Source organism: Microtus oregoni, unplaced genomic scaffold (genome assembly GCF_018167655.1).
Source record: "Microtus oregoni isolate MIOR12 unplaced genomic scaffold, Mior012 000056F_ref0000123, whole genome shotgun sequence".
NCBI classification, from domain to species: Eukaryota; Metazoa; Chordata; class Mammalia; order Rodentia; family Cricetidae; genus Microtus; species Microtus oregoni.
Window position 1 is genome coordinate 2,127,496 of NW_024543832.1, and position 25,176 is coordinate 2,152,671.

Consider the following 25,176-nt stretch of genomic DNA (forward strand, 5'->3'; position numbering starts at 1 on the left):
TCCCAATACTTGGGAGGCAAAGGGACAGACACTGTAAATTCAAGGTGTGGTAGTACACACCTTTTGTCCCAGCACTTGGGTAGCAAATGCAGGTAGATCTCTGTGAGTTCAAGGACAGCCTGGTCTACAGAGTGAATTCCAGGATAGCAAAACATAAACAAAGAGCCTGTTTCAAAAAGCCAAAAATTAAAAGTAAAAAAAAAAAAGGAATAGAGGTTAAAATAAAGCCCCATAAAGATAAAAAATACACAGAGAGTCTGGATAATGTATGTTATTATGCTCTCTGAATTGTTTGAATGCTGAGTAAGGAACAAAAGATAAGATATTTGCCTATAAGTGCTGCTGAATTAATACAAGATAGGTATTTTGAAAAAACCTTGACTTCAAAATTCAAGTCAAAAGATAAGTTATTTGGAGAAGAGTTTTTGCTTTTGTTTCCACAGAAAATAGAGACTACGAATTCATTCTGAAATAAGTAAAATCAGGTTTGATCAAGGAACCACCTGAGAGAAATAACATCACCCAGCCCAGCCTGTCTGGGCATTGGGTCCGAATCCTCAGGGCAACCAAGCGGGCGGGAGTTCCTTTGTTTCCATAGCCTGCCTGCCCTACTCAAGGTAGGCGCTTTGTTTGCAAGCTACCCAACCAGCACAGAGACCTGATCTCTCAGTGCCAGGAGAGCCAACATTGGGGTGAGTTTCTGACTCTGCGGCGCCAGCCCGGAACAGGGAACTCAGAAGTTTTCAACCCACTATCATTCTTTGGCTCTCTGCCAGACCTCTGCTCCCTGCATACTGACTTTTTCTTCCTGTCCCACCCAGCTTGCATCCAGAGCCCTCCCCAATTGGGCCCCCCCTGCCCTCTGTCAGCATATAACATCACCCATCCCAGCCTGTCTGGGCGCTGGGTCCGAATCCTCAGGCAACCAAGCAGGTTTGATTTCCATTGTTTCTATAGCCTGCCTGCACCAAGCAAGTTTAGGCACTGTGTTTGCGAGCTGCCCAACCAGCACGAAGACCTGATCTGGGTGCCAGGAGAGCCCAGCATTGGGGAGAGCCATCATTGGGCACAGAGATCTGATCTCAGAACCAGGAGAGCCATCACTGGGGAGAGCCATCACTGGGAAGGTACATCAGTAGGCAAGGAGACCTGATCCGGTAAAAGAAGATCAATAGGGGAGCATTTGGAGGAAGAGATGGGCATATGCCAATGTAATTCACCCAACAATCTGAAAAGCAACATGAAGCCACCAGAAACCAGCGAACTCACAATGGGAGGACATGAACACTGTAATCAAGAATAAGTAGAAAAGATTGACTTAATGAAAGTGATTGACACCCTTAAACAGCATGGAAAGAATGCCCTTATAGAAATGGATGAGAAATATAACAGAAAGTTTGAAGAATTGAATAAATCAGTGAATGATACCCTAGAAAACCAAGGAAAGCAATCAAACAGATAATGGAAACAGTTCAAGACTTGAAAACTGAAATGGAGGCAAAGAAGAAAACACAAACAGAGGGCCGGCTAGACATGGAAAATTTAAGTAAACAAACAGAGTCTACAGAAAAAAGCATAACCAACAGAATGCAAGAGTTAGAAGAAATAATCTCAGATGCTGAAGATACCATAGAGAAAATAAACACACTGATCAAAGAAAACAGCAAGTCCAACAAACTCTCATCATAAAACATTCAGGAAATCTGGGACACAATAAAAAAACCAAACCAAAGAATAATAGGAGTAGAAGAAGGAGAAGAAGGGCAGCTCAATGGTCCAGAAAATATATTTAATAAAATTATAAAAGAAAACTTTCCCAACCTAAAGAAAGATATACCTATGAAGGTTCAAGAAGCATACAGAACACTGAATAGACTGGATCAAAAAAAAATCCCCTCGTCATATAATAATAAAAACACAAAGCATACAGAATAAGAAAAGGATATTAAGAGCTACAAAGGAAAAAGGCCAAGTCACTTATAAAGGGAAACCTATCAAAATTACACATGACTTCTCCATGGAAGCCATGAAAACCAGAAGGTCCTGGATAGATGTACTGCAGAAACTGAGAGACCATGGATGCAAGCCCAGACTACTATACCTAGCTGAGCTTTTGTTCACTATAAATGGAGAAAACAAAATTTTCCAGGATAAAAACAAATTTAAACAATATGCAGCCACAAATCCAGCCTTACAGAAAATAATAGAAGGAAAATCAGTAACCAAGGAGTCCAACAATGACCACAATAACTCAGACATCTAGAGACCCTTCACCAACACAACTCAAAGAAGGGAAACACACAAACTCTAGGACTAAAAAAGTGACCGGAGGTAAGTTGACCCGAATTTCCTGATAAACTGCCACACTGCTTTCCATAGTGGTTGCACAGGTTTGCATTCCCACCAGCAATGGATAAGTGTACAACTTTCTCCACAGCCTCCCCAGCAAAGGCTATCATTGGTGTTTTTTATTTTAGCCATTCTGAAAGGTATAAGATGGTATCTTAAAGTTGTCTTGATTTGCATTTCCCTGATAGCTAAGGAAGTTGCGCATGACCTTAAGTGTCTTTTGGCCGTTTGGAATTCTTCTGTTAAGAATTCTCTGTTCAGCTCTGTGCCCCATTTTATAATTGGGTTGATTAACCTTGTATGGTCTAGTTTTGTGAGTTCTTTATATATTTTCCAGATCACACCTTTGTCAGTTGTGGGGTTGGTGAAGATCTTCTCCCTTTGATGGAGGAAGGTCATTGGCTAATAAAGGAACTGCCCTGGCCCATTTTATTGGTTAGAGGATAGGTGGGAGGAGTAAACAGAACAGAACGCTGGGAGGAAGAGGAAGTGAGCTCAGAGACTGGACAGCTCTCCTCTGGGGAGCAGATGCCTGAGAGAGACGCCATGCCCTGCTCCTGGGATGAAGCTCCGACCCAGGATGGACATAGGCTAATATGATCCCGGTAAGACCGGTTCTCACAGATTATTAGAGATGGGTTGATCGGGATGTGAAAATTAGCCTGTAAGTGCTAGAGCTAAAGGGCCAAGCAGTGATTAAAAGGATACAGTGTCCATGTAATTATTTCGTGGCATAGGCTAGCCGAGCAGGTGGCTGGGGTGCTGGGAACGCAGCCCCGCCGCTCTTATTACTTCATCCCTTTGTGTCTTAGCTACAGTGTCCTTTGCTTTACAGAAGCTTCTCAGTCTCAGGAGGTCCCATTTATTCAATGAGGCACTTAATGTCTGTGCTACTTGGGTTATACGTAGGAAGTGAACTCCTGTGCCTATGTGTTGTAGAGTACTTCCCACTTTCTCTTCTATCAGGTTCAGTGTGTTCGGATTCATATTGAGGTCTTTAATCCATTTGGATTTGAGTTTTGTGCATGGTGATAGATATGGATCGGGATCAACTAACCCCTGGACCCAGCAATACCACTCTTGGGAATAAACCCAAGAGAGGCCTTAACATACAACAAAAATATATGCACTGCTATCTTCATAGCAGCATTGTTTGTAATAGCCAGAACCTGGAAACAACCTAGATGCCCAACAATAGAAGAATGGATGAAGAAAGTATGGAATATATACATATTTGAGTACTACTCAGCAGTAAAAAACAAGGGCTTCTTGAATTTTGCATGCAAATGGATGGAAATAGAAAACACTATCCTGAGTGAGGTAAGCCAGACCCAAAAAGAGGAGCATGGGATGTACTCACTCATATTTGGTTTCTAGCCATAAACAGAGGACATTGAGCCTATAGTGAGTGATCCTAGAGAAGCTAAATAAGGAGAACACAAAGAAAAACATATAGGCATCCTCCTGAATATTAACCTTCATTAGGCAATGAAGGAAACAGAGACAAAGACCCACATTGGAGCACCAGACAGAAATCTCAAGGTCCAAATCAGGAGCAGAAAGAGAGAGAGCACGAGCAAGGAACTCAGGACCGCGAGGGGTGCACCCACATACTGAGACAATGGGGATGTTCTGTTGGGAACTCACCAAGGCCAGATGGCCTGGGCCTGAAAAAGTCTGGGATAAAACTGGACTCACAGAAAATAGCAGACAATGAGGACTACTGAGAACTCAAGAACAATGGCAATGGGTTTCTGATCCTACTGCAAGTACTGGCTTTGGGGCAGCCTAGGCAGTTTGGATGCTCACCTTACTAGAAATGGATGGAGGTGGGGGCTCCTTGGACTTTCCACAGGGCAGGGAACCCTGATTGCTCTTCGGGCTGAGGAGGGAGGGGGACTTGTTTGGGGGAGGGGCAGGGAAATGGGAGGCAGTGGCAGGGAAGAGACAGAAATCTTTAATAAATAAATAAATAAAATAAAAAAGTGACCGGAGTTAACAACCACTGGTCAATAATATCACTTAATGTCAATGGACTCAACTCACCTATAAAAAGGCATGGGCTAAGAGATTGGATAAGAAAACAGGATCCAGCATTCTGCTGTTTACAAGAAACACACCTAAACCACAAAGACAGGCACCTACTAAGAGTAAAGGGCTGGGAAAAGGCTTATCAAGCAAATGGACCTAAGAAACAAGCAGGTGTGGGAATACTAATCTCTAACAAAGTTGACTTCAAACTTAAATGATTCAGAAGAGATGGAGAGGGACATTTTATACTCATAACAGGAACAGTTCATCAGGATGAAGTCTCAATCCTGAACATCTATGTCTCTAATAAAAAAGCACCCACGTACATAAAAGAAACATTGTTAAATTTGAAGGCAGCCGGCCGGGCGGTGGTGGCGCACGCCTGTAATCCCAGCACTCGGGAGGCAGAGGCAGGCGGATCTCTGTGAGTTCGAGAACAGCCTGGTCTACAGAGCTAGTTCCAGGACAGGCTCCAAAACCACAGAGAAACCTTGTCTCGAAAAAAACCAAAAAAAAAAAAAAATTCAAGGCAGCCATCAAACTGCACACACTAAGAGTAGGAGACTTCAACACTCCTCTCTCACCAATGGACAGGTCAATCAGACAGAAACCTAACAGAGAAATAAGAGAATTAATGGAGGTAATGAAGCAAATGGACTTAAAAGACATCTATAGAACATTGCACCCAAATAGGAAAGAATACACCTTCCTCTCTGCAGCTCATGGAACCTTCTCGAAAATCGACCACATACTAGGTATCAAAGCTAACTTACACAGTTACAAAAAAATATTAGTAACCACTTGTCTCTTGTCAGATCACCATAGATTAAAGTTAGAATTCAACAACAATGCTACCCCCAGAAATCCTACAAGTTCATGGAAACTGAACTTTCAACTACCAAACCATACCTGGATTAAGGAAGAAATAAAGAAAGAAATTAAAGTCTTCCTGGAATTCAATGAAAATAAAGAAACTACCTACTCAAACTTATGGGACACTATGAAAGCAGTCCTAAAAGGAAAGTTCATAGCACTAAGTGCCCACTTAAAGAAAACAAAGAAAGCTCACATTGGAGACTTAACAGCCCACCTGAAAGCTCTATAAAAAAAAAAGAAGCAGACTCACCTAGGAGGAGTAGAAGACTGGAAATAATCAAACTGAGGGCTGAAATCAACAAAATAGAAACACAGAAATCAATCCAGAGAATCACTGAAACAAAAAGCTGGTTCCTGGAGAAAATCAACAAGATTGACAAACCCCTATCCAAACTAATCAAACGGCAGAGAGAGAATTTGTAAATTAATAGGATCATAAATTAAAAGGGGGTCATAACAACAGACACAGAGGAAATTCAGATAATCATTAGATCTTACTACAAAAGCCTGTATGCCACAAAACTGGAAAATGTAAAGGAAATGGACACTTTTTAGATAAATACCATATAACAAAGTAAAACCAGGACCAGCTTAACAATCTTTCTTTTTTTCTTTTTTTATTGAGAAAAGGAGAAAAAAAACAAGTTTCCACGTCCTCCCAGCCTCCCATTTCCCTCCCCCTCCTTCCCCCCTACGCCCCCTCCTTCCACCCTTCTCCCCCTCCCCCCACTACTTTCCCCCTCCCTCTCCAGTCCAAAGAGCAGTCAGGGTTTTCTGCCCTGTGGTAAGACCTAGGACATCCCACCTCCGTCCATATCTAGGAAGGTGAACATCCAAACTGGCTGGGCTCCCACAAAGCCAGCACATTACGTAGGATCAATCCCCCGTGCCATTGTCCTTTGCGTCTCATCAGCCCTCATTGTTCGCCATGTTCAGAGAGTCCAGTTTTATCCCATGCTTTTTCAGTCACAGTCCAGCCGGTCTTGGTGAGCTCTCAATAGATCAGCTCCACTGTTTCAGTGGGTGGGTGCATCCCTCGTGGTCCCGACTTCTTTGCTCATGTTCTCCCTCCTTCTGCTCCTCATTGGGACTTTGGGAGCTCAGTCCAGTGCTCCAGTGTGGGTCTCTGTCTCTATCTCCATCCATCACCAGATGAAGGTTCTATGATGATATGCAAGATATTTGTCAGTATTGCTCAAGGATAGGGTCATTTCAGGTTCCCTATTCTCAACTGCCCAAGGAACTAACTGGGGACCTCAGCTTGGGCACCTGGGAGCCCCTCTAGGGTCAGGTCTCTTGCCAACCCTAAAGTGGTTCCCTTAACTAAGAATTGTGGTTCCGTGCTCCCCTGTCCAACCTTCCTTTATCCCAATCCTCCTGCTTTCCCAAGTCCCGACCTCCTTCCCTTCTAACTTTTCTCTCCCCATCTCCCCTTACCCCAACCCACCCCACCCCAAGATCCCAATTTTCTCCCCGGCAATTTTGTCTACTTCCTTTAGCCAAGAGGTTGGTTCAACATACGAAAATATATCAATGTAATCCATCATATAAATAAACTGAAAGAAAAAAAAAACATATGATCATTTCATTAGATGCTGAAAAAGCATTTGACAAAATTCAGCATTGCTTTATGATAAAAGTCTTGGAGAGATTAGGGATACACGGGTCATACATAAATATAATAAAAGCTATATACAGCAAGCCGACAGCTAACATCAAATTAAACGGAGAGAACCCCCAAAGCCATCCCACTAAACTCAGGAACACGACAAGGCTGTCCACTCTCGCCATACCTCTTCAATATAGTACTTGAAGTTATAGCAATAGCATTTAGACAACATAAGGGGATCTAGGGGATTCAAATTGGAAAGGAAGAAGTGAAACTTTTGCTATTTGCAGATGATATGATAGTATACATAAGCGACCCCCAAAACTTCACCAAAGAACTTTTACAGCTGATAAACACCTTAGTAATGTGGCAGGATATAAGATCAACTCCAAAAAATCAGTCATCCTCTTATACACAAAAGATATGTAAGCAGAGAGGGAAATCAGAGAAGCTTCACCTTTCATGATCGCCACAAACAGCATAAAATATCGGGGTAACTCTAACCAAGGAAGTGAAAGACCTATTTGACAAGAACTTTAAGGCATTGAAGAAAGAAATTGAGGAGTATACCAGAAAATGGAAGGACCTCCCTTGCTCTTGGATTGGGAAGATCAACATAGTAAAAATGGCAATTCTACCAAAGGCAATTTATAGATTCAATGCAATCCCCATCAAGGTCCCATCAAAATTCTTCACAGATCTTGAGAGGACAATAATCAACTTTATATGGAAAAACAAAAAACCCAGGAGAGCCAAAACAATCCTATACAATAAAACCATCCCTAACTTCAAACTCTATTACAGAGCTACAGTGATGAAAACAGTGTGGTACTGGCATTAAAACAGAGAAGTCGACCAATGGAATCATAAAGAAGACCCGGATTTTAACCCACAAACATAAGATAACCTCATTTTCGATAAAGGAGCTAAAAGTATACAATGGAAGAAAGAAAGCATCTTCAACAAATGTTGCTGGCATCACTGGATGTCAACCTGTAGAAGAATGAAAATAGACCCATATCTCTCACCATGCACAAAACTCAAGTCCAAATGGATTAAAGACCTCATTATCAGTCAGAACACATTGAACCTGATAGAAGAGAAAGTGGGAAGTACCCTACAACAGATGGGCACAGAATATTGCTTCCTATGTATAAACCCAGCATCACAGACATTAAGAGCATCATTGAATAAATGGGACCTACTAAAACTGAGAAGCTTCTGTAAAGCAAAGGACACTGTCACTAAGACAAAAAGGCACCTACTGACTGGGAGAAGATCTTCACCAACCCCGCAACAGACAAAGGTCTGATCTCCAAACTATATAGAGAACTCAGGAAACTAGACTTTAAAATGCTAATTAATCCAATTAAAAAATGGGGCACTGAACTGTACAGATAATTCTCAACAGAAGAGGTTCAAATGGCCAAAAGACACTTAAGGTCATGCTCAACCTCCTTAGGAATCAGGGGAATGCAAATCAAAACAACTTTGAGATATCTTACACCTGTCAGAATGGATAAAATAAAATACTCCAATGATAGCCTTTGCTGGAGAGGCTGTGGAGGAAGGACTACCCTAATCCATTGCTGGTGGGAATGCAATCTTGTGCCACCACTTTGGAAATCAGTGTTTCGTTTTCTCAGGAAATTCGGGATCAACCTTCCCCTGGACCTAGCAATACCACACCTGGGAATATACCCAAGATATGCCCTATCATATGACAAGAGCATTTGTTCAACTATGTTCATAGCAGTATTATTTGTAATAGCCAGATCCTGGAAACAACCTAGAGGCCCTTCAATGGAAGAATGGATGAAGAAAGTGTGGAATATATACACATTAGAGTACTACGCTGCGGTAAAAAAAACAATCCCATCTCGATTTTTGCATGCAAATGGATGGACATAGAAAACACTATCCTGAGTGAGGTAACCCAGACCCAAAACGATGAATATGGGATGTCCTCACTCATAATTGGTTTCTAGCCATAAACAAGGGTCACAGAGTCTACAATAGGTGAACCTAAAGAAGCTAAGTAAGAAGGTGAACCCAAGGAAAAACATATAGTTATCCTCTCGGCTATGGGAAGTGGACAAAATTGCCTGGGATAAAATTGTGATCTTGGGGTGGGGTGGGATGGGGGTAAGGGGAGATGGGAAGAGAAAAGGGAGAAAGGGAGGATGGGGGGACTTTGGGGAAAAAGGATGATTGGGATAAAGGAAGGTTGTATAGGGGAGCATGGATGCACAATTCTTAGTTAAGGGAGCCACCTTTGGGTTGGCATGAGACTTGAACCTAGAGTGGCTCCCAGGAGCTCAAGGCGATGTCCCCAGTTAGTTCCTTCGGCAGCTGAGGATAGGGATCCTGAAATGACCCTATCCTATAGCAATATTGAAGAATATCTTGCATATCACCATAGAACCTTCATCTGATGATGGATGGAGATAGAGACAGAGACCCACACTGGAGTACTGGACTGAGTTCTTAAGGTCCCAATGAGGAGCAGAAGGAGGGAGAACATGAGCAAAAAAGTCGGGACCACGAGGGGTTCACCCACCCACTGAGACAGTGGGGCTGATCTATTGGGATCTCACCAAGGCTAGCTGGACTGTGACTGAAAAAGCATGGGATAAAACCGGACTCTCTGAACATGGCGAACAATGAGGGCTGATGAGAACCCAAGAACAATGGCATGGGGTTTTGTTCCTACTTCATGTTCTGGCTTTGTGGGAGTCTAGCCAGTTTGGATGTTCACCTTACTAGATATAGATGGAGGGGGGAGGACCTTGGACTTTCCACAGGGCAGGGAACCCTGACTGCTCTTTGATCTGGAGAGGGAGGGGGAGAGGAGAGGTGGGAGGGGGAGAAAGGTGGTAGGAGGGGGAGAAGTGTGGGAGGAGGGGGAGGGAAATGGCAGGCTGGGAGGAGGCTGAAACTTGTTTTTTTTTTCCTTTTCTCTATAAAAAAAAAGAAAAAAAAGGAACCACCTGAGAAATTTCCAGGTGAAACAGATGGCCCGGATGTCTGAGATCTACATTCAGAACACATTCAAAACTGCTGCATGAGATGTACAAGACTCACAGGACACTCCCATCAGGACTTGATCTAAATTTTCTCTAGTTGCCCATAAGATATCAGTGCCCCCAACCAGCCAGAAGTAGCCTGAAAAAATACACCCACTCTTTCAAAAATGGACTATGGATATTTTCCTTTGCTTTGAATGTTGTTGACATGTTGTTATAGCTAATGGTCAGGAGAAAAGCTAAATAAAGTATATTAGATTCAGAGTTCTTGTTTTTTTTTTTATAAAAAAGAGGAGGGAGTGCTATGGGACAATAATCTGTATCTTGCCCATTGCATTTTAAATAAATGCTGATTGGCTAATAGCCAGACAGGAAGTATAGGCAGGACAACCAGAAAGAAATTAAAGTGGATAAATGAGGATAGGAGAATTCTGGGAAGAAACTAGCTCTTTCCATAGTCCTGGCCCAGCCACAGAAGAAGCAAGAGGTTACTGCCCCACTAAAAGGGTACTGAGCCACATGACTAAGATAGATAAGAATAATGGGCTAATATACATTATAAGAGTTAATAAGACACATGATAATGGCCCAATCAGTTTAAAACTAATGCATACATACATCTGTGTGATTTCTTTGGGACTTAACAATTGGAGGAACCAAGCAGTACAGAAACCCCTACAACATATTTTATTGCCACTGATCTCATTATTTTATTTTTTTTTTTAGATTGACTCCTTAACTGATGTGGCATTTTCCTCTGTATGCTGTGGTTAATAAAGAATCTGTTTTGAGCCTATAGCAGAACAGGGAAGGACAGAGCTTGGCAATGAAAACTAAACTAAATGCTGGGAGAATAAAGGTGGAGTCAGGGAGTATCAATTTAGCCCCACAAGAGATGGACACCAAAGAATTTTCTGGTAATCCACAGCCACGTGGTGATAAAGAGATTAATGGAGATGAATTAGTTTAAGATATAAGAGTTAGACAAAATATGGTTAAGCTATTGCAAATAATATAGTTACAGTGTGGTTTTCGTAATCTGAGGAGCTAGGAAAAACAAGCAAATTCCTACAACATTTAACTACTTTTATTAATATATATACATACATAAAACTTTCTTTTCGTCATGTTATTTATAATCATACAGATTACTAATTTTAGACAAAGGCTCTATCTACCTTCCTGTACATGAATTCAGGTTTAAACCTCCATCAATTTTCTGCAGTGAACCATGAGCATGTCTAACAGCAAAATTTGAAGTATCCATGAAGAGAAAAGTGCCCCAAATGTTGGTTCCTCCAGGACTCTGACAATACCACTAAGTGGAAAACACTACCTTTAGATCAATTATGAACTGCAAGCTGCTTGAAACAATTTTGAGGTTTCTAGCTGAAATGATCCAGCCAAACAGATTCCTCTGGCAGGGACTTGAAATAAGCCCTGCAGTTTCTCATTATGCAGAAAGTGGAAAACAATGATACAGGTGCCTCTGCCAGAACTTGACAATTAGCCCAAATTTTTCTTTGCAAGATACTCTAAAGATGCTATTACCTCCAGACAGCAGGAAGTAAATGTAAGAATATTACATTTAGTTTTTCATGATGTGGGATGGGTGTTTTTTGATTTTTCAATGGGTTATGGATATTTGTCATTGTTTAATGAGGTTGGTTACAAGTTGTTAATGGTATTGGTCAGACAAAAAGGTAAACCCATTTGTAATAATCTGTATGTCACCACGAGCTTGTGGCTTACTGGGAATTATTCAGCATGTCTGACCTGGCAGCTTTATGGCAGGTGGCTCTCTCACTGTGTTCTCTTTCTCCCTAATTCTCTTCTGTCTTCCCTGCCTTCCTGAATTCACCCTATCAACTAGACCAAGACAGTTTCTTTATTTGACCAATGAAAGCAATACACAGAAAAAGACCTTCCTACACCAGAACCTGAAAGAAAAAATTATATATCATCTGATTAGATGCTGAAAAATCCTTCAATAAAATTCAATACCCCTTCATGCTAAGTGTCTTGGAGATATCAAGGATGCAAGGAATGTACATAACATAGTAATAGTAAAATACAGCAAGACAACATCAAATTAAATGGGAAGAAATTCAAAGTGATTGCACTAAAATCAGGAAGAAGGCAAGGCTGTCCACTCTTTCTATATAGAATCATCATAGTACTCAAATTTCAACCTTGATCAATAAGAAAACATGGGGAGATCAAGGAGATAAAAATCAGAAATGAAAAATTCAAAATTTTTCTCTTTGCAGATGATATGATACTATTCATAATTGACTCCAAAAATTCCACTGGGGAACTCCTACAGTGATAAACACCTAAGTAATGTGGCAGGATACAATGTCAAATTAAAAAAAAATCATTAGCCCTCCTACATACAAATGATAAAAAGGCAGGAAATGAAATCAGAGATATGAAATTTTACAACAGCCACAACCAACATAAAACACCTTTGGTATACACCAACCAAAGAAGTAAAAGTTCTGTATGACAAGAACTTAAAGACTTTGAAAAAAGAAATTGATGAAGCTATCAAAAAATGGAAAGAGCTCCATGCTGTTTTGATAAGAAGAAGAAGTAGAAGAAATATAATAAAAATAGCAGTTTTACCAAAAGCAATCTCTAGATTCACTGCAAACCCCATAGAAATTCACACACAAATCTTCACAAATCAAGAATAAGCAATAATCTCGGCTTGGGCATCTGGGAGCCACACTAGGTTCAAGTCTCTTGCCAACCCTAAGGTGGCTCCCTTAACTAAGAATTGTGCTTCCGTGCTACCCTATCCAACCTTCCTTTATCCCAATCCTCCTTTTTCCCCAAGTTCCCCCCATTCTCCTCTTCTCCCTTTTCTCTCCCCATCTCCCCTTACCCCCATCCCACCCCACCCCCAAGATCTCAATTTTCTGCCCGGCAATTTTGTCTACTTCCCATAGCCAAGAGGACAACTATATGCCTTTCCTTTGGTTCTCCTTCATACTTAGCTTCTTTGGGATCACCAATTGTAGACTTTGTGACCCTTGTTTATAACTAGAAACCAATTATGAGTGAGTACATCCCATATTCATCTTTTTGTGTCTGGGTTACCTCACTCAGGATAGTGTTTTCTATTTCCATCCATTTGCATGCAAAATTTGAGAAGTCATTGTTTTTTTACCGCAGCATAGTACTCTAATGTAGAGATATTCCACACTTTCTTCATCCATTCTTCCTGAAATGACCCTATCCTAGAGCAATACTGACGAATATCATGCATATCATCATAGAACCTTCATCTGGTGATGGATGGAGACAGAGACAGAGACCCACACTGGAGCACTGGACTGAGTTCTTAAGGTCCCAATGAGGAGCAGAAGGAGGGAGAACATGAGCAAAGAAGTCGGGACCACGAGGGGAGCACCCACCCACTGAGACAGTGGAGCTGAACTATTGGGAGCTCACCAAGGCCAGCTGGACTGTGACTGAAAAAGCATGGGATAAAACTGGACTCTTTGAGCATGGCGAACAATGAGGGCTGATGAGAACCCAAGGACAATGGCACGGGGTTTTGAACCTACGTAATGTGCTGGCTTTGTGGGAGCCTAGCCAATTTGGATGTTCACCTTCCTAGAAATGGATGGAGGGGGGAGGACCTAGGACTTACCACAGGGCAGGGAACCCTGACTGCTCTTTGGGCTGGAGAGGGAGGGGGAGAGAAGTGGGGGAGGAGGGGGAGAAGGGCGGTAAGAGGGGTAGAAGTGTGGGAGGAGGGGGAGGGAAATGGGAGGCTGGGAGGAGGAGGAAATTTGTTTATTTTTCCTTTTCTCAATAAAAAAAAGTTAAAAAAAGCAATATTCAACTTCATATGAAAAAGAAACCAGAATAGCCAAAATAATAGGTAAAATAATTAAAATAGTTTGGTATTAGCATAAAATCAGACAGGTGGGCCAATGGCATTGAATCAATATTAATCCTCACACCCATGAACATTTAATTTTTGACAAAGAAGCTAAATTTATACAATGGAGAAAAGAAAGTATCTTCAAAAATTATGCTGACATAACTGGACGTAAACACGGCCAAGAAAGCAAACAGATGCTTATCTATACCTATGAATAAAACTTATGTCCAAATGGATCAAAGACACCAACAGAAATCTAGCTACACTGAATCTCTTTGAAGGGAAACTGTTAAGTAACCTTAAATATATGGGTACAGGAAATCACTTATAGTACCAGTAGCACAGGCACTGAAATCAACAACAATTAAAAGAGATCTCCTGAAACTGAGATGTTTCTGTATGGCAAAGAAGCAGTCAATAAGAAAGAACAGTCTACAGAAAAGAAAAAGGTAATTCAACTGTACATCTAACAAAGGACTGAATCCCAATATTATATAAAGAAAACAATAAATTACACATCAAAATTCTAAATAATCTATTTAAAATTGAAATACATATCGAATTCTTAACAGATGAATCTCAAATGGCCAAAAAACACTTAAGGAATTGATCAACATTCTTAACCATCTATCAGGTTCAGTGTATTGTGATTTTTATTGAGGTATTTAATGCATCTGGATTTGAGTTTTGTGCATGTGGATGGATATCAATCGATTTTCATTCCTCCGCATGTTGATAGTTACACCAGCACTATTCTTAAAATGCTTTCTTTCCTCCATTGTATACTTTTAGCTTCTTTCTCAAAAAAATCATGCCTTCCTAGGTATATGATTAATATCTGAGAATTTGATTCAATTTCATTGGTTAACTTCTCTGTTTTTTTATCAATATCAAACTGTTTTCATTACTGTAGTTCTATAACAGAGATTGATGTTAGGGATGGTGATGCCTCTGGAAGTTTCTTTATTGTGCATGATAGTTTTGGCTATCCTGTGTTTTTTGTTTTTTCATATAAAGTAGATTATTATTCTTTCAATGTCTTTGAAGAATTGTGTCAAAATTTTGATGGGGATTGTATTGAATCTGTAGACTGCTTATGGTAGGGTTGTCATTTTCAATATGTTGATCCTACCTAACCAAAAGCATCTTTCCATTTTCTCATGTCTTCTTCAATTTTTTCATCAAAGACTTAAAGTTCTATTCAAACAGATCTTTTACTTCTTTGGTAAGTGTTACCCCAAGATATTTTGCTATCTGTGGCTGTAGTGAAATGTGATGTCTCTGATTTCTTATTTAGCATCTTTAACATTTATATATTGAATTGTTACTGATTTTTTTGAGTTGATCTTGTATAGTTTCACATTACTAAATGTATTTATCAGCTATATAAGTTGATTCGTAGAGTTTTTGGTGTCACCTATGTATAGTATTATATTATCTGCAAATAATAAAAGTTTGACTCCCCTTGATGTCTTTTTGTTATCTTTTTGCTCTAGCCAGAACTTCAAGAACTATCTTGAAGAGATGTAGGGAAAATTGACAGTTTTGCCGTCTTTCTAATATTAGTGAAATTGCTTTGAGTTTCTCTCCATTTAATTTGATGTTAGCGTTAAGCTTGCTCTCTATTGTTTTTATTACATTTAGATTTGTTCCTTGTATCTCTGATCTCTCCAAGACTTTTATTACAAAGTTTGTTGTATTTTGTCAAATGATTTTTCAGCATCTAATGAGATCCACATGTTATTTTTTTTTCTTTCAGTATATGTATATGGTGGATTATATTGATAGACTCTCATAAGTTGACTCATTCCTGCATCTCTGAGATGAAGCTGAGTTTGTTATGATGGATGATAATTTCGATGTGTTCTTGGATTCGACTTGCCAATATTTTCTTGAGCTTCTATGAGTGAGACTGGACTATGATTCTTTTTCTTGGTTGAGATTTTTGTAGTTTTGTTATCAGGGTAACAGTAGACACATAAAAAGAATTTGGCAGTGTTACATCTGTTTCTGTTACATGGAACACTTTGAGAAGTATAGTTATTAGCTCTTCTTGTAAGTTCTGGCAGAATTCTGCACTGCAACATATGGTACTCTTTTGTTTTGTCAGGATGCTTTTTATGACATCTTCTATGTCCTTGCTATTTAAAGATCTATTTAAATTGTTCACCTGGTCTTGATTTAATTTTGGTATATGGTACCTATCTAAGAAATTGTTCATTTCTTTTATATTTTAGAATTTGGTGAAGTACAGTCTTTTTTTTTTTATTAGAAATTTCTCCCTCCTCCCCACCTCCCTCTCTAGTCCAAAGAGCAGTCAGGATTCCCTGCCCTGTGGGAAGTCCAAGGTCCTCCCCCTTTTATCCAAGTCCCGGGAGGTGCACATATAAACAGACTAGGCTCCCTCAAATCCAGTACATGCAGTAGAATCAAAACCCAGTGCCATTGTCCTTGGCTTCTCAGTCAGCCCTCCTTGTCCACCACATTCTGAGTACTACTCAGCTGTAAAAAAAAAACAAAAAAAACAAAAAAAAAACAATGACATCTTGAACTTTGTGTGCAAATGGATGGAAATAGAAAACACTATTCTAAGTGAGGTAACCGAGACCCAAAAAGATGAACATGGGATGTACTCACTCATAATTGGTTTCTAGCCATAAATAAACGTCAGTGAGCCTATAATTTGTGATCCTAAAGAAGCTAAATAAGAAGGTGAACCCAAAGAAAAACATATAGTTATCCTCCTGGATACTGGAAGTAGACTAGATTTCCAGGCAAAAATTGGGATCTTGGTGTTGGGGGTGGGGTGGAGATAAGGGAAAATGGGGAGTTGAGTATAGGTTTTTGTAGTACGACCTTATGAATCTCTGGTTTTCCTAAGTGTTCCATGTTATGTATCTCTTTTCATTTATTATTCTGTTAAATTGGATATTCTCTCTATTCCTTTTTATTAGTTTGGATAAAAATTTTTCTATCTTTTTTTTATTTTCTCAAAGAAACAGATGATTGTTTCACTGAATCTCTGTACTGTTTTCTTTGTTTCTGTTTTTACTGATTTCAGGCCTCAATTTGATTATTTCCTTTCTTCTACTCTTTGTAGTAGGAGAGCACTATTCAGTATCAAAGTGTCCACATGATGAAGGTGGAAAACACTATTCTGAGTGAGGTAACCGAGACCCAAAAAGATGAACATGGGATGTACTCACTCATAATTGGTTTCTAGCCATAAATAAACGTCAGTGAGCCTATAATTTGTGATCCTAAAGAAGCTAAATAAGAAGGTGAACTCAAAGGTTTTAACAGAACCTGTGTTAATTAAATTACTGTTTGGCCTATTAGCTCTAGCATATTATTAGATAGTTCTTACTTCTCAGATTAAACCATTTCTATTAATCTGTGCATCCCCATGTGGCTGTTGTTTACTGGCATGTTTTATATACATCTGTCCCTGGAAGAGGCTACATGGCTTCTCGCTATACTTCCTTCTTTCTCCCAGCTTTCAGTTTTTTTTCCTCACATAGCTTTGTCCTTCCCTGCTTTATTTTCAAAGCAGTTTTCTTTATTTGTTAACCAGCAAAAGCCACACATACACAGAGAGACTTCACACATCAATGCCTCTTGGGTGAGTCTGCTTCTCTTTGTTCTACAGTATTCAGGTGTGCTGTTAAATCACTAGTGTGAGCTTCTTCCACCTTCATTATGTGGACACTTAGTGTTATGAACTTTTCTTTTACCACGACTTTCATGGTGTCCCATGGGTTTGGGTATGTTGTACCTTAATTTTTATTGAATTCTAGGAATTCTTTAATTTCTTTCTTTATTTATTTCTTGACTCAGGGGTGGTTCCATAGATTACTGTTTAATTTACATCTGTTTGTGGACTTTCTTAACTTGGTGTTGCTGTTGAATTCTAATTTTATACCATGGTGATATGATAAGATACAAGGGGTTACTACATTATTTTGCATCTGTTGAGGTTTGCTTTGTTATTGAGAGTAAGTGGTCAGTTTTAGAGATTGTTCCATGAGATGCTGAAAAGACGGTATATTCTTTTGTGTCTGGGTGAATTTTTTCTAGATATATGTTAATTCCATTTGAGTCATGATCTCTGTAAGTTCTCTTATTTCTTTGTTAAGTTTCTGGCTGGTTGACTGTCCATTCTGAAGAGTGAAGTGCTAAAGTCTCCTAGTATTTGTGTGTGAGTTTTGATGTGTGATTCAAGTTTCAGTAATTTTTCTTTTACATATATCCGTGATCCTTAATTAGGAACATAGTGGTATTGAGACTTCATTTTGATCAACTGTTACTCTCATGTGTTTAAAGTGTCCTTCTCTATCTCTTTTGATTGATTTTAGCTTGAAATCTATTTTCTTACATATTAGGGTAACTATTACCACTTGCTCATTAGGTTCATTTGATTGTAAAATCTTTTATCAACCCTTTCCTATAAAATAATGTCTGTCTTTGAGTTTGAGGTATATTTCTTGTGTTCAGAAGATTAGATCCATTTTCATATCTAATATTTTAGCTGGTGTCTTTTTATTGGTGCATTGAATCCAATTATATAAGGAGATATTAATGACCAGTGGTTGTTAATTCCTGTAATTTTTCAGGGTTATTAGTTGTTTATTTCCCTCCTTTATGATTTGTTGGTATAAGGTTATCTGTTGCCTGCCTTTTGGGGGTGAAGCTTGATTCCTTGGGTTGGGTGTTCTTTCTAGTACTTTTGGTAGGGCTGGATTTCTGGATTGGTGTTGCTTAAATCTTGTTTTGCCATGGAATATCTTGTGTCCTCTATCTACTGTGACTGAAAGCTTTACTCCATATAGCAGTCTGGGCTTGCATCCATGGTCTCTTATTGTCTGTCTCTAGCACTTTCTCCCAGGAACTTCTGGCTTTCATGTTTTCCATTGAGAAATCAGGTGTAATTTTAATTGGTCTACCTTTATATTTTTCTTTACATTTATCTTTTGCAGCTCTTAATATTTTTATTTATTCTGTACAGCTTTTGTCTTGTTTATTACATGTTGAGTGGACTTTTTTTTTTGACCCAGTCTGTTTGGTGTCCTGTAAGCATCTTGTACCTTCATATGGATATCCACCTTTAAGTTGGAAAAGTTTACTTCTAAGTTTTTGTTTGAGAAAATTTTTCTTCTATGAATATATTTATTGTGCCTATGATCATCTCATTCTTCTATGATTAATATTCTTAGTTTTGGTCTTTTAATGCTCTCCCAAATCCCCTGGATGTTTTGTGTTAAGAATTTGTTGAATTGATGGTTTTCTTTGACCAGTGAATCTATTTCTTTGATAGTATCTTCAACCCATGAAGGTCTCTCTTCCATCTCTTGTATTTTGTTGGCTATATTTGCCTCTGTATTTCCCATTCATTTACCCATAATATTAGGCAAAACAATTTAGATAAAAAAATAAATGGATATCATTAGATCAAATGAAAAGGTTCTTCAACAAATGGTGCTGTCATTACTGGAAGTCAACATGTAGAACATTGAAAATAGATTCATATACATACCCATGCACAAAACTTAAGTCCAGTGGATTAAAGACCTCATTATAATTGTGACCATACTGAATCTGATAGACGAGAATATAGGAAATAGCCTTCAATACATGGTACTGGAGACCACTTCCTAAATATAACAACAGTAGCACAGACATTGAAGGAAACAATAAATAAATGGAACGTCCTGAAACTAAAAAGATTCTGTAAAGCAAAGGACTATGTTAATAAGACAAAAAAGGCAACTTACTAGATTGCAAAAGATCTTTATTAAACCCACATCAAACAGAAAACTCCAAAATATATAAAGAACTCAAGAAATTAGACATCAAAATTCCAAATAACTCAAATAAAAATGGGGTATAAAATTAAGTAGAGAATTCTCAACTGAAGACCCATCAGATTGCCAAAAGACACTTAAGGAAATGTACAACATCTTTAGTCATGAGTGAAATGTGATTCAAAACAACTCTGAAATAGTTTACTTGAGCTAGTGGGAGCTCACCAACTCCAGGAAGACAGGGAAGAAAACAACATAGGTCTCAACTAGTCCCTCTGAAATTGGGTGACAGCTATATGACTGAGGAAGACTGTGGGGCAATGGTATTCCTCTCTACTGCTTTCACTGCTATTTCTTGAACCTATTTTCTTTGGGTGGATACCTTGCTCAGCCTAGATAAAGGAGGGTGGACCTTCAACCTTCCCCCAAAGCATTGTACCTTAAACTCTCTGAGGAGTGTTTGGGGTGGAGTTAGGTGGAGGGGATGAGAGGAGGGGAGAGAGTGGGAACTGAGGTTAGTATGTAAAAATTTTACAAGAATAGAAGAGCCAGAAACAGCTGCATCATGAGAAAGAACCACACAATAATGTGTTCCAACTTCATGAAAACTAAACTGATGGTGTTTGCTTAGTTATTCCTTCTACAGGCTCTTGCAACTTTTAGAATAATGGCAGATTTACAGGATGAACTGCAGATTGCTATTATATAAGAAGGAGTTCTTATAACTCCCCATATGTACTTATATAATGTTTAATTAAGGAAACTCATTTACACCTTAAGTGGTTCAGACCATTCTGGGAGTATCTTGGTATGTAGGCACATAAGGTGATGGTATAGTGGCCGAGCGTCCTACATCTTGAATGGATCAGAAAGTTGTCTGAGACGTCGAGAAGAATCCTCAGAATAGGGAACCTGGAGGCCTGACACCAAAATGACACAATTTCTCCCGAAAAGACATAAAAACTCAAAAAGTCACGTCTCCTTACAGTGTCCTATAAGATTTTGGGGCCAATTATATTCAAAGAAGCATAGCTAATTTATCTCAATCTTAGTCTGATTTTATATAATAAAATAAAATGCTTATATGCTTCACTGCGTTAATTTGGGTTCACCTCTTACAGGCCAAAAGGACCTCAGACAATTACAGAAATTAACAATCTGTTTCACAACTGATTATTTGCCCTAGTCTTCAGATGGGGATCTATCTCTTTCTCAAACACTCTTTCTCTCAATCTCTGCCTCCCCTGTTCTTGGGTTTTAACTTCCCTCAATTATCAGATACATGGGCCTAAATGTTCAAATATTCATCCATATAAAAATTTCCTAAGTGCCCTATTTTACTTTTTCTCCCAAGTTTATTTGTTGTATCATATTGAAAATCAAACGCTGATTGCTGCATCAAATAGCTTCCAGTGTTCCCTCAAAATTTTCATTCTTGGACCAGTTTAAATTTGCTCATCAAAGTAGTCCTGCCTCAGAAATTGCTCCAAGTGAAGTCCACATGTCTTTATTCCTAGAAATTTTCTCAAAAGCTGGTCAGGTAATGAACAGACTGCTCTTTCTGGCCTAAACCAGCATTCCAGTTTCCTTTGTCCCCACCCAACATGAGTGAGGTTCAGTATCATTAGGAAATAGACATAGACAAGATTGCACATTGCTCCTTGTCATTTATTTTTTATTAACCTAAAGCTGGGATCCAAGCTTTCAAACCTGGGAAAAGTGGCTGAGGTGCCTATTCAGAATACCAAAGCAGAGTGTGGCACCAGATTCTCCCTGCGTCCTTTAGTTCCTACCTGTAAAAGAATGTTTGTGGCCAGCATTTCCTTCCACCTACCTTAAGTATTCCATCCTTGGGGCTTTACTTACCTCTCCCAGCAGCTCTTCTGTGTACAATACAATTATTTTAGTCACATGGGCCTTTTATCTCCCTGTTGGGCCTCTTGATTCATTTACTTGTTTTCCTTTCTCCAGTATCTTATCTCTCCAACCACTCCTCACATTGCTGAGGTTAATATTCACTCTGGACACTCCCAGACGCCTTGCCTCTGGTAATGATCTCCCACATATTTATAATAAACTTTCTTCTCCAACGTACTTGCTACAAGTCATGATCCTTTAACTTTTGTTTTTTTTTTTTATTCTTGTTCAACCTTCTCCATGTTCCACAGAGTTTCATATAGCCTAGGCCTCAGCTGAACTTCAAGTAAGTGTCACATATCTGTTTAGAAGAAAGGCCAGAAGTTAGATGAACAAAATATAATGGGAGATATGATGATGAAAGTTCTAGGTTAAGTAAATAAATCAAGTGAATATACAAGTACAAAATACATCCCTTTCTGGTTTGCACAGATTTCAGGGAAAACAGAAAATCTGAGACTTGTGATAGTATGTGGGCCCTCAATGCTTGTGTCCCTTCCCTGTGGTTACAATGATTCCAGCATTGTCCTAATCATAATACCACTGAGGCATTGCCTTGAATCTCATGAAGGTAAACATTCATCAATATCATAGAACTCCCTAAGTATTTGATCTTAGCGTCCTCACCCTAATCATTTCTGTTATCAAAGGTGATTTTTTTACAAGTAATTTATGTTAGACTGTGTGGTGTATATACTTTAAATTGTGCCAAAACAGGTCTTTGTCATCACAGATTTCACAGCACATAAATACAGAAAGCATTATGTTAAATTAGAAGATTGGCCATAAGAGATGCACTGAATTCTGTTTGCACCTCTTCCTGGACTACCTCGTGTATGCTTTTTGCCACCTGCTGGTTCTAGGCATTGGTGCAGGGAGGATTTTGTCAGGGTTCACACTGAAATCCTCTCACTGTGCCTTCAGTACAGTAATAAATGGTGGTGTCTTCAACTCTTAAGCTGTTCATTTGCAGGTACAGCATGCTTTTCGAATCATCTCGTGAGATGGTGAATCTGCCTTTCACAGACTCTGCATAGCGTGTTTCATAATTATCAGGTTTGTCTTTAATTATAGCAACCGTTCCCTGGTGCCTGGCGGAACCAGTGCATCCAGTAGTTACTGAATGTGAATCCAGAGGCTGCACAGGAAAGCTTTAGGGACCCTCCAGGCTGTACCAAGCCTCCCCCAGTCTCTACCAGCTGCACATCACACTGGACACCTGCAAACACAGAGAATCTTGTCAGAAAACTACAATATGTCCATTGTCACTCTCACTTATATTTGCCCAAATACTAAGGCAGCTCTCTTTATCTATACATTACCTTTGAAAAGAGCACAAAGGAAAATCCAGGTCAGTCTTAAGTTCATCTTAGATGTTGTGTGTTCAGGGCTTAACACAAAATGGGAAGATTTTTGAGTTCAGACCTCGGTGTCTCCGTAAGAACTGTAGGGTCATGGCTATTTTTCATGAGCAGAAGAGGAGATTATTTGCATATCTTCATGTTATATGAGGAACTGAGTAATATCCAACTTAGGAGAGACAGCTTTTGGTACAGATGTTTGAAATAAGCCCTGAACTAGCATTTATAAGATTAAATTATCATTTATTGCTTTAGAGTCATACTTCGGTTTGTAGAGGATATTTTCCATGCATGAAACTCCTGTGTTCATTCCCATCCCTGCATGATAGGCAAGCCATTGGGTCAGGAGAATTATAGGTTTGGGTTTGTAATTAATATAAATTATGAGTCTGACTATATTATTCATTTTATTTGTAAACCCCTTAACTGCCTTTGTATGTATTGAAATCAGTAGTATAGTAAGTATATCATGCTGAAATCTCTAATATTGATTACCCCTAAAATGAAAGAACTAATATATACATATAAATTCTCTCTGAGATTAGTTTTGAATAATCATAAAAACACATCTTGAAGATATGTTTTTCATTTAGACCTCCAGGTCTAATGGTTCATACCAACCACTGAGACCTGCTCTATCCATTACACAGCTATTCCCAGTCCTTTGGTGTCCTCTCAGAAATGCTGGAGGGGGGGGCTTATTCTATACAGGCTACATCTTTCTACTCCCTGGTCCCTAAAATATTTGCCTTTTTCACACCATCAGCTAAGTCTACTCATCATTCACACTCAATGATCCACTCGGGTCCTTAGAGACTTGCCTGAGTTCCAATAGCAGCTAGTCCATCTTCTTCCTCTTCCACAGTTTACTTGCTTCCTGAGACCTTTTCCTACATGCCATCACGTCATTTCTGCTATTTTCCCCATATTTGGCAATCTTCACCATGTTCATGTTTCTCTGTACTGTTAAGTAGAAATTGTACTGGCTTTTCTGGAATCTATTCTCTTTGGGTGGATACTTTGCTCAGTCTAGATACATTTGATCTTCCCCAAAGCATTTGCCTTGCCCTCTCTGAGGAGTGAATGGGGGTTGGGATAGAGGTAGGTGAAGGGAATGGGAGGAGAAGAGGGCATGGAAACTGAGATTAGTATGTAAAATGAAGAATAATATTTTGTTTTCTTTTTTGAAAAATAATATAAAATCATTTAAGAAATGCTCAGCCATTAGGAAAATGCAAATCAAAATGACTCTGAGATAGCATCTTACACTTGTCACAAAGGCTAAGATCAAAAACAAAGACGGTATTTTTTGATGTTTAGAATGCACAGTAATGGGAACACTCTTCCATTGATGGTGGGAATGCAAACTTATAAAGCCAGTTTATAAATCAGTACAGTGGTTTCTCAGAAAATTGGGAATCATTTTACCTCAAGACCCAGCACTAGAACTCTTTGTTGTATATCCAATGGAAATAGACCCTAAACACAAAAGACATTTGATCAACTATGTTCATAGCATCATTATAGGTAATAGCCAGAACCTGAAAACAACATGAATACATCTCAACTAAAGATTGTATAAATAAAATGTGGTACATTTAAACAACAGAGTATTACTAAGAGATTAAAAAATGATATATTGAAATTTGCAGACAGATGGATGAAACTAGAAAAAGCCATCTTTACTGAGGTATTCCAGACACAGAAATACAAACAAGGTATGTACTCACTCCTCAGTGAATATTAGATGTAATGCAAAAGATAACCAGTTTATAAGCCATAGCCACAGAAATGCTAGGTATCTAGGAGAACTCTTAGAGAGGCATATATGAATAACCCTAAGAAGGAGAATTTCATAAGAACTCCTGAGAAAGTTAGGAGTTTTGGGTTAGGGGAGAAGAGAATGAAGTGATGAACATGGGGTAACAGGATGGCTAACAGTGGGACAAACTCCCAGAGTCCAAAAAAAAAAAAGAAAGAAAGAAAGAGAGAGAGAGAGAGAGAGAGAGAGAGAAGCATTAATCTGAGAAAGGGGTCAATACCATGATGGGATACTCCCAGAAACAGCTGAACTGACCTAGTTGGAACTGAATGAATCCAGACTGACAGCAGGAAATGCGCATAGGCCCAAACTAGGCCCTCTTAAAGTGGGTGACATTTTGTAGTTGGGGAAGTATGTGGGGCCACTGGCAGTGAGAATAGGATTTAACCCTAGAACTTGAAAGGACTTTTTTGAACCCATTGTCTTTGGCAGGATACATTACTAAGCTTAGATATGGGGGAAGTCTTGGTCCTGCCTCAAAGTGAT

General features: G+C 39.2%; 1 pseudogene; it reads right to left on the reverse strand.

The window, feature by feature from the left end:
• Positions 1-22,393: 22,393 nt before the first annotated feature.
• Positions 22,394-22,875, reverse strand: LOC121438442 (annotated as a pseudogene).
• Positions 22,876-25,176: the final 2,301 nt, after the last annotated feature.